This window comes from Limulus polyphemus, unplaced genomic scaffold (assembly GCF_000517525.1).
Source record: "Limulus polyphemus unplaced genomic scaffold, Limulus_polyphemus-2.1.2 Scaffold1005, whole genome shotgun sequence".
Taxonomy (NCBI): domain Eukaryota; kingdom Metazoa; phylum Arthropoda; class Merostomata; order Xiphosura; family Limulidae; genus Limulus; species Limulus polyphemus.
Window position 1 is genome coordinate 349,117 of NW_013666615.1, and position 12,569 is coordinate 361,685.

The 12,569-nt window shown below is 35.6% G+C and overlaps 2 long non-coding RNA genes across 2 annotated transcripts; both read right to left on the reverse strand.

Annotated features, from left to right (window-relative positions):
• Positions 1 to 551: 551 nt before the first annotated feature.
• On the reverse strand, positions 552 to 5,408 carry LOC111086304. Its single transcript, XR_002611033.1, has 2 exons — positions 1,727 to 5,408; positions 552 to 1,387 (listed from the first exon to the last, which is right to left on the reverse strand). It is a non-coding gene; the product is annotated as an uncharacterized LOC111086304 (long non-coding RNA).
• A 117-nt stretch (positions 5,409 to 5,525) lies between these two features.
• Positions 5,526 to 11,838, reverse strand: LOC111086305. The gene is made up of 3 exons (XR_002611034.1): positions 11,735 to 11,838; positions 10,305 to 10,589; positions 5,526 to 5,606 (listed from the first exon to the last, which is right to left on the reverse strand). It is a non-coding gene; the product is annotated as an uncharacterized LOC111086305 (long non-coding RNA).
• Between the last annotated feature and the right edge of the window lie 731 nt (positions 11,839 to 12,569).

Consider the following 12,569-nt stretch of genomic DNA (forward strand, 5'->3'; position numbering starts at 1 on the left):
GAAACTACTTTTACAACCTTGATTCTAGTGTCATCTGTTGTTAATACAAACTACCTATCCAAGATGATGCATTCATTTGTATTAATCCATTTGACCTTGGAAGGAAAGTCACTCAAGACAGATTTATTTAATTTCAATAAAACTATTATTAAAGTTAATGGTCATCACAATTATAAATAACCTCTTCAATTTTTTACCTGTTCCATACAACATTTTCAGATAAAGGATTCATGCAGCTATACCCATTTGGCTATCAAATTACTGAATTATTTAAATAGTGGTAATTAGCTAAATATATTTGGAAAGAGGGCAACAATAAATATATTAAAGTCATCAGTAATCATAAATGACCCACACATCATTGGACTAAACTGAGATAAAAAATAATAGTTCCTATTAAAAATAATGCTAACAGGTAATTTTTTTACTGTGCTGTAACATGTACAACACTTCTAGACTTTGACCATTATAGAAAAAAAAAGAGTTTTAATAGTTATGATGATGGTGTAGAACAGTACTTGTTTACAAAAAAAGCAATTTTTACTACCCAGTCTAAATCAAAGAACATTTATAGAAATTGTGAGTACAAATGGTTACAATAAGAAACACAAACACAGATTACTTATTAATCATACAACTTTTTTTACTGGCTAATTACATTTATTATACACCTATCTGGATAACATGAGAAGGTACAGAATTAAACACGTCAAATTCCCATACAATTATACAGAGATACAATGCCTTTGTGTGTACAAATATTAAAAAAAAAAATGTATCCAAGGTACAAAATATTGATACATAACTAAGAGCACTGTAAATTAACACTACAATGATCCAAAATGGTATCCAAACACTTTGAAGTTGTTCTCGTTTATTACCACTATATACTATATTCGATATATCTGGGTATCGGAGGGTTAAAAGGTAAACATAAAATAATGAAAACTACATTAAGGCTAAAACTAACTAGTACATGAACATGTGTTACAGCTACAAATATAAGATGTTATGAGTAAAGTGAACGTCTGATGATAGTTTGGACTTAATCTATATTTTTCCAGATCTCACTCTCCACTTAACTGTGTTTTTTCCACTATTAGAATATTGTATGATATTCTCCACTTCTGAAAACTATTTAACAATATAACTACAAAAAGAGTCAAATTCAGCTTAATAAAGTGGACAATTCAGAGAATAATAACTTTAAATCTAAGTATGCTGAAGTTTGCATTCATAGCAGTTCAGAAATGTATCGAACAAGATGTTCAAATAAAGTGCACACTGTTGGGTTACCAACAGACAACCAGATTCTTGTCAGTTGGGTGCAAAATATCCAACAATTAATGAAGACTCTTCTGAATAAAGTCCATAACATAACTGATTACTATGATTGAATATCAACATATATATATATATATATATATACATCAAAATATGATAGAAATGGTTGGAGAAAATGCTTTATTTCACTACTTAGATTTAGGTTTCTAGATTTTTTCTTAGATTTAGGTTTTTAGTAAGCAGCTGAGAAGTAAGCTTTTATTGAACCCTGATACACCTAATAAACAATGATTTTCTTGTTCTCATTAACAAATATAATCAACAGCTGAGAGAATATTATTTATGTCACTGCAACTTTCAATCAACTAAGTGAAAAACTAAGCCTACAGCTTAACAAATACTTATATAAAATTTTTATAGAAAATCCTCAAAGTACCATAACTTTGTTTTTAGTTGTTTTTTTAACTTTCTACCTTCAAAATTGAAATTGGTTTGTTAAGCAAAAACAAAAAAGAAGGGAATACACCTGGCTGGCTTTTGCAAGTTCCATAGCAATTTTGAAAATATGAAATGTCCACTAAACAACTTTTACATTTATTTTGTTTTTAAACTTCCTTTTGAGTGTACGTGCAGAATTCCGAGTAGCAAACAATACACCTAATTCTTCTTGGGCTTAATTCCTAATTGTTTTTTATTTGCTTCATTTATCTTTTAATTTGTTTCATTTATCTTTTAATTTTACTGAGCTTCTAAGAATGTCAATGAAAACTAAAGAATGTTAGTTTTTTACCAGTTAAGCTAAAATAACCAATCTTTTTTTCTGAATCTGTCATACAATACAGATGTATAACACTGGGTGTGAGTAACTTACTGGTCAGTCATAATTGGCAATTCCACTCCTTAATGAGAGCTACATAATAAAAAGGATAACAGTGCATAAAATAAACAACATAAACAGTTTGTACTTGAATTATGACAATTACCCCTATCCAAAAACCATTTTATGTCCATCTTTAATATTACCTCCCCCCCCTCTTTACAAATATACCTCTAAATGAAACCATTGATATATGCATACCTGAACTTTCACAGAATATTATTTTGCTGAACCTCAAATTAAGACCATTTTGGATCTTACAACCAAGAATTCATGTTTCCTTTTCAACAACACCCTCTTTGAACAAATAGTTGGTGTAGCAAGGGCTTCCCACTGGATCCAAGGTTAGCTAATCTATTTCTCTCGTATCATAAACATGTATGGTTCGACACCTGCCTTGTTGACCTCGTACCTGTCCTTTACAGAAGGTTTGTAAACAACACTTTTATTCTTTTTTCACAATAAGGATCAATAAGACCTAAACTCAATATCCTGCCATTAAATTCACTTGAAAGGCTGAAAATAATAATAATTTACCTTTTTTTAACCATAATAAAATATACAGAAAAAAAAAGATGTTTACTGGATTCCTTACACAATTTGACAATTTTATCACACTCACATACAAAAGAAATCTGGTAACATGCTTATTAAACAGAGCTTATAACCTATGTTCCACGTACCTTAATTTATACTCGGAAATTTCTCTCATACAGGATACTAAAAAATGTAATGGCTACCCATAACATTTACTAAAAAAATTACTAATACCTTTCTAATTAAGAAACTCATAAATCCACCTAAACTACCAACCATACCCTAACTTACTATATACTCTTGTATTCCATACATTGGTAAACAAGGCTTAACTTTTAGAAGTCAAATTAAATGCATAATTCATCATTACTACCCCAAGTTGATTTCAGATTGGTTTTTAAACCCACATTGCACGTACAGGATTTTTTCCGAGCTAAAGATCTTCTCCCAATTTCTCTTTGTTGGTTGCTTGTATATCTTTACACATGTGGAGACTGTAAGGTCTCCTGTATTGGCAGAACCATTAACTGAGTTAATGTAATACTTTGTGAATTTTATTTTACTTTTTGTCTGATGACGTGTTAACCATTGCACACATATGTAACTTAAAACATACTCTAGCTAAACCTACTTATTTAGATTTTCATTGCATAATCAGGTTTCAACAAAACAAATACCAAACAGCTGTCATTAATAAATATTTCTCTTGGACTCAAAGCTATTATTTTGTAAACATTCAACTAGCTACAAGGATTTTATTCCTATGTCTTATTTGAGTTGGGAAGAAATTCTGAAGTGACAGATGATAACACAAATATTTTGCACAGTGTAAATAACCACATTATATGTACTGTTAACATTTACAGTACTTCACTTAATTCTGGATGTTACCTGTATATCCACAATGTTTCTTTAGTTTTTAATTATATTTTAATTTAAAGCACTTTATAACGACATTATTTGTGTGGTTAACCTTCATAGTACACCATTTTATTCAGGATGTCACTTGTATATCCACATAGTTTCGTTAGTTTTTTAATTTGGAGTATTTCCCAGCATACTGATATCTTGGATAGTAGGAAGAAAGTGACAGTCTTGTAAACCATGTTGAAAAATATTTGACTGATTATGTGGATTATTTTGAGCATGTTTTTTAAACCTTGAACTTAAACAGTGAATTGTAGAGTCAAAATAGCCATGGTTACACCTTAGACGTGTAAATTTATAGATGACATAAGAATGTTGTCTTTAAATTTAAAGTAATTACTTAAATGAAATATTGGCTTATAAACAATTCTAAGTTGAATTTGAGGATAAATCTTACAGTTCAGAACATATTTAATATTTTCCTTTAATTCTAAAGCATGTTTTTCTGTATGCTGCAAAATACAATAAATTGTCTGTTTAGTTGCAGAACATTTGTTGATTTTAGAGTTGGTCAACATGTTAATATTAAATATATTGTTGAAGAACAAATTGCATCCTTCTTACCATTTTTGGGAACCAAAATAATTTAGGGATACTGTTTGAAAGTAAGTGTTACCATAAATCAACATTTACTGGTTTATACTTTTATTTTGATAGTTATTTACTGAGTTTAAAAGTGATTTAATTCACATTTTATACTTCAGGCTTAGATAATTGTTAGTTCTTTTTATGGGTTTCATGAAAAGGTTGTAAATATAAATAAATTATTAAAAAGAAATAGTATTCCTCTTTATTTGATTGATAATACAAGTAACAAATTTATTTAAAGTTTTGAACAACTCTAAAATCAACAAATGTTTTATAACTATACACATAGCTTATTGTGTTTTGCAGTATACAGGGAAACATGCTTTAGAATAAAAGAAAAAGTTAAAAATGTTTTGAATTGTAAAATATATCTTCAAATTCAACTTAGAATTGTTTATAAGCCAATATTTCATTTCAGTAATTACTTTAAGTTTAAAGACAATGTTCCTAAAATGCATTACTCTTATGACATCTATAAATTTACACGTCCAAGGCGTAACCATGACGATGTGGGCTCCACAGTTTGTTTAATCGAGGATTTAAAAGCATGCACAAAATAATCCATATAATCATTCAGCTATTCTTCAACATGATTTACAATATGGTGAATTTCTTCCTACTGTCCAAAATTTCAGTATCCTGGGAAGTGCTTCATGTGAAAAATGTTAAAAAAGAAAAATACTATATTTAAACAGACAACTAAGAAAGATAAACTAGTACAAGTTGAAGAAAGCATGGACTTTCAAACTTCTTATCAACAGTTTTGTTGGATTGTCAATACTCAACATGATTCTCCGTTTCACAAAGAAACGGCTAATACTTCACCAACTATTGAATATCAAGTAGTAACTAACACAAACCACAAACTGGTCATGAAAAATAACATATCTACCAGAATATATATAGATGGGTATATGCAATAATTCACATCTTACTAACACTCCTCTCTAAAACCTTCAAACAAAGTTCTGGGAGTTACAGAAACACCATAAATATGTATATCGTACAGCAAAAAATCTGAACACTGATGAATGGCAAGAGTGCCCACAGAGGGCCGTCATCACAGTATGAAACCTTTACACCTTAATATGGACTTTACAGTGATGGACTATTCTTATAGAATGTGAGTCACAAATGAAGAAAGTTCCAAATTTTATGTGACCAGAAAGTTCAACAACATTCTTGTTGAGGTAATCAGGCATTGCCTGCATGCTCATCGATCCCACTGGTCTCTGTTACGAGAGCACGTTCCAAGATGACCCTACCTTCTTTATATCGCTGATTTTCTTCTGTGGCAAACTCATAGATCCATCCCAGCTTGGTGTCACAGTTTTTACAGGCTACGTCACGAACCATGTGTCGACCTGTCAACATCACTCTGTCCTGAACTTCACTGTAAGACAAAAAAACACTCGCCATCCTTCTAAAATTCAGCTAAATTTAAAAATATTTCCATTTCAGATCTTAAAACAAACACCAATATCTTACTTTTTTAAGTGGAGGATTCTGTAAAGCTAAAATAAAAGTAAATCTGGTCTAAACTTGTTTACTTCAGTCAATGTTAAAAACTGAAGTTGAAGATTTTCAAAATATACAGATTATTTTACCAACTTATTGCTTTCTTCATATCTTTAGTCAGGTAAAAAAGTAAGCAATAAAGACATACATTTTTAGTAGGGATTGGACAAGTATCTGATCTGATTGAATATCACACTATCCAATGAAAGTTCACATTTTCCTATACTGAAAATGCATTTACAATAGATACTTACCTCCTTTCACATAATAGCTTTCCTCGATTTGTGCTACCCTCTGTAAGTTCAATTTTTGCTTGCCACTAGCCTTAATGCTCCCACATACTCTCATATGGTATAGTTGCACTGTAGCATACAAATGAACATGCAACAACTTTCTACCATCAGGAGTGAGACACACCCTCCTAGTGCAACTAATTCCCTCTATATATTGTAGAGCACTCTCATCACTTCGAAATTTGGCAAAAAAAAAAAGACACACCGGAAGTAGGTAAGATGGGTGGGAAGTGTGAGAAGAGGTAAGTATCTATCAAAAATACATTTTCAGTGTAAGAAAATGTTAACTTCCAACACAGTTCCTTACCTCTACTCACATAATACGTAGAATCTTACACTGAAACGGTGGAGGCACCTGTGCAAAACTTACCTAGATGAGCACTCTTCGGAAGGCTTCCAAAAAGAACCCATGGAATGTGACACCCTAATGTATAGGGTCACACTCGTGGGAGACCACACCCCATCTGTACTAAGTATACTCTTTGCCTGTTGTCAAGACAGGTGTCTCTAAATCAGGCAGAAAAGATGCACATCCAGTCTGTTGTTGGATGCACCAGATGGTGTAGAGTGGTTAGGGTACATCAGATTGTATTCAGTGCATCAACTCCAGTCCAAAACCAGGCAGTATTGGGTATTTGTTTTGCAGTCTGCAGCAGGAGGAGAGTACACCAACAGAACATCACTGCCCTACTCTTGACTAAGTGAAATTGGACAGAAAGCTCCATTGTTCACCACCCCAGTGGATAGGAACTGGTAAGTTGCAAGGACTCCCATACTCCACTTAGAAAGGGGGTAACAATACGGTGGAGAGTCCAGAGAAAAACAGCACTATAAGCCAGTGCAATGGGTGCCCATGAAAACCCTATTTCAAAAAGCAGGTCAATACCAGTTTATTAAAATAGGATTGGAGGGATGTGTGGCGATCCTGACACTGCTTTACCCATGATAGTCCACGAGTTGGTATGGTCTGGTGCTAGCTTTATTTATGAAGCAAGATACCACAAGGATGATGGAAGTGAACAGACAGGGAAAAGATGAGATGACAGATCTTGTGAGAGTAACTTGGAAGATGTGATAAGAATCATTGGATAATGATGCATAAGCCAGATGAATAAGTTGATGAAGCTATCAGGTAAAGGTTTCAGGAGAGAGAACCCAGGTAGAAGAGGAGAGCCACAAAAAGAAGCAATGCTGAATAGGCTACATAACAATGAAGAACTCACATCGAATAAAGAATAATATGAATCAGAATGGGAATATAGATGACATTTTGGGGAAAAACTACAATCAGGATAAAGAAGTACATATGAATGATAATAAAGAATGCAGGAAACATCAATAGCAAAGACAACTGACAAAGACTGCCAGGGACAAGATAAAACCTGTGCATAAAGATGGAGTGTGGCTACTGGTGGGATGAAAGATTGAAGAATGAGGTTGCCAGAGAAGGAATTGGGAAAGAAGAAGAGGTACAGGAGATGACTGAAGGAAATCACGGTTGTGCAGGCCTGAATGGAGCAATGACAAAGACTCAACATGAAGTGGTTTGAATAAGAGTGAGAAAGTGGGGAAGTAGATGGCTGGGAGGATAAGCATACAGGTACAGATTGGACCAATCCTGACTAAACACATACACAGCTACAGCTGAAGGATGTGGAACCAGTAATCAGAGAAGGTCAGTGGGGGTACTTAACTGGGAGCATAACCATCAGAATACTTGAGAAGCAAGAGACCACTCCATTGGTAGAATCTTGTTGGGACAAGAGAGCCAATCTGTCACAAGATTCAGAGCACTTGGGTTGTGACAAGCAAGAAGATGAACTTGTCGAGATTGGGCCCAGAAAAGGAAATCCAGTGTCATAAAACAAACGAGACCAGGTGCCACCTTGACAATTGATGCAAGAGACAACTGTAGAATTGTCAGAATGAATCATGACCAAGTGCCCATGTACTACAAACAGGAAATGTTCCAAAGTCCAACAAACAGCCAGGAGCTCCAACAGATTGATGTGTTCAGCCTCTGACCAATGACTGCCTATCTCATGAGAATCTAAATACATCTTAATTCCATAAGAGAAACATCTGTAAAGAGATGAAGATTGGGACAGGGAGAAGGAAGAGGAATGCCAGCTGAGGTATAGTCTCTGTTGAGCCACCAGGCAAAGTTGACTTAGAGGGTGAAAGGAAAAAAAATGGAGGAGTCCAAGGGATCCTGAACAAGGTTCTATCAATCATGCAACACCCATTGAAGGCAACACATGCAGGCAGGACCCCAAGGGATGAGTGATTCCATGGAAGCCCAGGTCCCCAAAAGAGAGAGAGCCTCACATAATGTCTTGGCTTTGGAAATCAAATGTTCCACATCCCTCAAATGTAGAGGAAAAGACTGGACCCTGCTGAGATAGGTGTCGAAAAACACCCCCAGATGAATAAGGTATTGGATGAGGGTAAGTTGGGACTTTTCCAGGTTGATAAGCTACCCCAAACGAGCCATCTCTTGAAGGAGGAAATGGGTATGGTTGTGAGAGTCTTATTGGGAAGAAGCCAAAAGGAGCCAGTCATCCATGTAACAGTGAAATCTCAGGCTCAGGTTATATGTATATGATGGACCAAGGCTCTGACTACACGACAGAAGAGGTATGGAGCCAATGCCAGATCAAATGGGAGAGTACAGAACTGAAACACCCGACCCCAACAAAGAAACCAAAGGTAATGATGGGATGCAGGAAAAATAGGGATATGAAGGTAAGCATCCAAAACATTGACTTTGATTATCCAACGACCTGGAGTGAATGACAATCTAAGGTTAAGAAAAGACTTAGTGGTGAAATGTGGGAGGTCACTGAAGTGATTGAGGTTTGAGAGATCGATAACTGGATGCCAATCCCCTGCTTTCTTGGAGACATAAGGGTGGATCACTTGTTCTATAGCATCCATCCTTATGAAATATCAAACCTCCACAGAGAGACACTGGCAAGAAAGTGGATCCTGAGGAAGGGGAGAAAGAAATGGGAACTGGAGATAATGGAAGAGTGGAAAAATGAAGAAACAGCACTTCTACTAATACCTGAAGAACCCAAGAATCCACAGCAAAAGGACACCATAGATGAGCAAACCTGGTCAACTGTGCCCCCATGGTGCTGGAACTCAAGTGGAGTGGTTGTGTCACAGATGATAAGGGCATCTGAAAAGGCAACAATGGGCAATCTGACAACTCATAGCTGAAACACAGGCAACACCAGTGGAGGTCAGGATGCTGGAAGATGAGACACAGGAAACACCAGTAGAGGTCAGGATGCTGGAAGATGAGACAAAGGAATACAAACAGGAGAAGATTGGGAAAGATGAGAAACAAGGGAGGAAATAGAGAAATGTTGGTGCACAGCCTCCACTCTAGACTCTAAAGCAGCGGATCCCAACCTTTTTACCACCAAGGACTCCCTTTTTTATTATTTTTTCCCCATGAACCCCATGTTTTTTGAAAGATTCCAACTACCCAACAAACTGTTTTTCTTACTAATAATTAACTTGTTTTTCCATTTTTCACTATCAAATAAAAGACATATATAACTGAGTGTGCAATTAAAAGAACAGCAGAATCAAAAAACTTACTTGTTTGATGAGATGGTATTATCTTCGCAGACCCTAAGGAATCCGGGGACCACAGGTTGGGAATCACTGCTCTAAAGTATCAGGAACATCACCAAACATAAACTAGCACAAGAAAGAAGCCATGTAAAGGCTGCACAGATAAGAAGAAGGTAGATGCACGTGACAAAAGGATATCCCTAGTAGGGAGATCCCAACAACAAAGTAGCCACATATAGAGGAACATAGCAGAAAAAGATAAATGCAGCAATGTAGAGAAAAGGGCACACATATTCACCAAAAAACCCCCTGGGGAACAGTGGATAGCTTCAGAAAGGAGATGAAAAGTTGACAGATAAGAAAAGACAGTCATGAGGGTAAAAGAAGACGAGAGAACTGAGTAAGGAAAAAACAAAGGGTAGTAGCAGGATCAAAGTCTCATGCCTGAATCAGTGATTCCAAGGTCTGAGAATCAAGAAACAGGAACTCTGACCAATGGTATGCCAAAGCATGCGATTCAGACAAATGTAGGGGTCTAGGCATGCTGGTACCTGAATATAGCTGGGTAGGGAATTGTTCAGCGATAGACATGGTGAGAAGGAAATAACCAAATAATGATACATCAGGCCAGAATGAAGAAGGGAGATTGGGGATTCATACAAAACAGGAGGAAGAAACAAAAAGTAACAAACCTGAGAGATCATGTCCAGAAAGGACGAGGAAGAACCAAGGGGCAGACCAGGAAGGAACTGCTAAAGCAGGAGGTGGAAAAAGGCTGTCCAAGTCATCATCCTTAGGGACAGATTCTTCAGGAAAAGGGAGATCCGATCGCACCTCAGGAGACATTGCATACCGCATGTAAGACACTAGTTCACAACTCACTAAGGCCAAGACTTCCTCTGCCAACAGTGTGGAGCCCAAAGTTACAGTAGTAGTATGTGTGGCTGGATTAGTTGTGGCAGGATCCATAACAGAAGCTATAGTTGTTAAATGAAATTGAGAGTTCATCATGTGGGAAAGAAAACTTTCCACAAGAAAATTAAAAATATAAATGACAACAAGCATAAAGTTGTCAAAAGGTAGCAAAAATTTAAAGTGAACACAAAAAGCACGAAGTACTGAGCAAAAAGTTAGCATAACTGTACTCATGAATGCCAAATTAAGAAGTGATGAGAGTGCTATATAATATAGAGGGAGTCATCTGCACTAGGAGGGTATGTCGCACTCCTATTGGTGGAGGGTTGTTGCATGTTCATTTGGATGATACAGCAGAACTATACCATGTGTAATCACATGAGGGTTGGTGGGAGCATCAAACTAGTGGCAAGCAAAAATTGTGCATATAGAGGGCACCACAAATTGAGGAAAGCTATTATGTGAGTAGAGGTATGGTATCATATAGGAATTTGATTTGATGGGATATTAATTCTGTAATGAATCAGATAGTGTTTTTAGATTATCCCACAGTTTTATGAACACATGATACAACTTGCATATGCATAACAATAATAGCTATTAATCATCTAGCACACTGGTGCCTTCTATTAGCTTCTAAGCATAGTAGCATTTTCCCTGGTATTAAAGAGTGGAAGCCTTGTCAGTTGTGGTACAAATAGACATTAAGCAGTTTAAATAAACATAACACCCTCTTGTTGTGTTTCCACTGTATGCCACAGGTGGTCATGGCCATGACAGCAAACACAATCATAACAACAGTCTCAATAGGAGGAACAAGGTGTAAAGCACCATTCTACAGTGTTATGTGCTGCATTCCCTTAAATGGGGGGGGGGCAATGGCCACTCATTCATACAGAATTGTACATTCTCATGCACATCCTTATTAAGTTTTCAAAAAACATTGATGAAATAACTACTTTAATATTATAGTAGAATTACGTGGTAGCTTATGCCTGCAGTGCATTTTCAATATGTATGGGCACATGTACAATCCAATCTAAGAATATCCACTGATCAGACCACGAGACAGATAACTGATATTCAACCAAAATTACTACTTGTCACAACCATAATTTTTAGTACAAATGTACAATCTCATTGTAACTCAGTTACTATAGTATTGAGAATATATGTGTATAATCTGCTTTGTAAGCTTTCACCTCACCTATAATTTAGGTTGACCACACGGTTGAACAGAAATGCCCTGCCAGTTGCCCCTGTGAAACGGGTACTGATAAGTTCACTGCGATTTGTCAAAATGGTGTCACAGCTAGCACAACAGAACAGTCGAGAGCCTCCAATGTGAGATAAGAAAATTCTTCCCATTTTCAGCCTTATTTTGTATGAAAATATTGGTAAAACCTAGTATAAAAATTATCAAAATAAACATCATACTAGAACTTTTTCATGTCAGAATAAAAGTAAAACAAAAATGTCTTTAATACAGAATTTTTACTAAAATAAATTTATTTGTTGAACAACTTATTTGTACCGTAGCTTTTCAAACTAGCATTTTTAAATAAGTTAAAGGTATGCTAGTGTTACGTATCTGGTTGTTTATTAATTTCCGGTATAAATTCTTTCTGAGAAACTTCAGTGATACAAGTCCTTTCTTAATTAAAACTAGTTTATTCTTTCTCGATACAACTTTGTAATACACAGAATTTCCACAGTCACTTTAAACTTAACAACCTTTATAACAGACGCTATAAATCACAGTGATTCATACAATTTACTTACGGTGCCTACTGTTCGTTTGACTCAATTATCTATCTGCCTGATCGCCCTGGTTTTTCTTGCCAGGCTTATATACTAAAAAATATGGTGCCTCAAACAAACTAGAATTGCCAGGAAAATTCATGATCCTTCTAGAAACTCCAGCACGCATGCTCCCAGCATCACGTGACTTCCGCTGTCGTAACACTAGAATGGGAATTAGACCCTTAAAGGATACTGATGCCAAGGTTTTTGTTGGAGACTGTGAGACAGTTCAGCTTTTA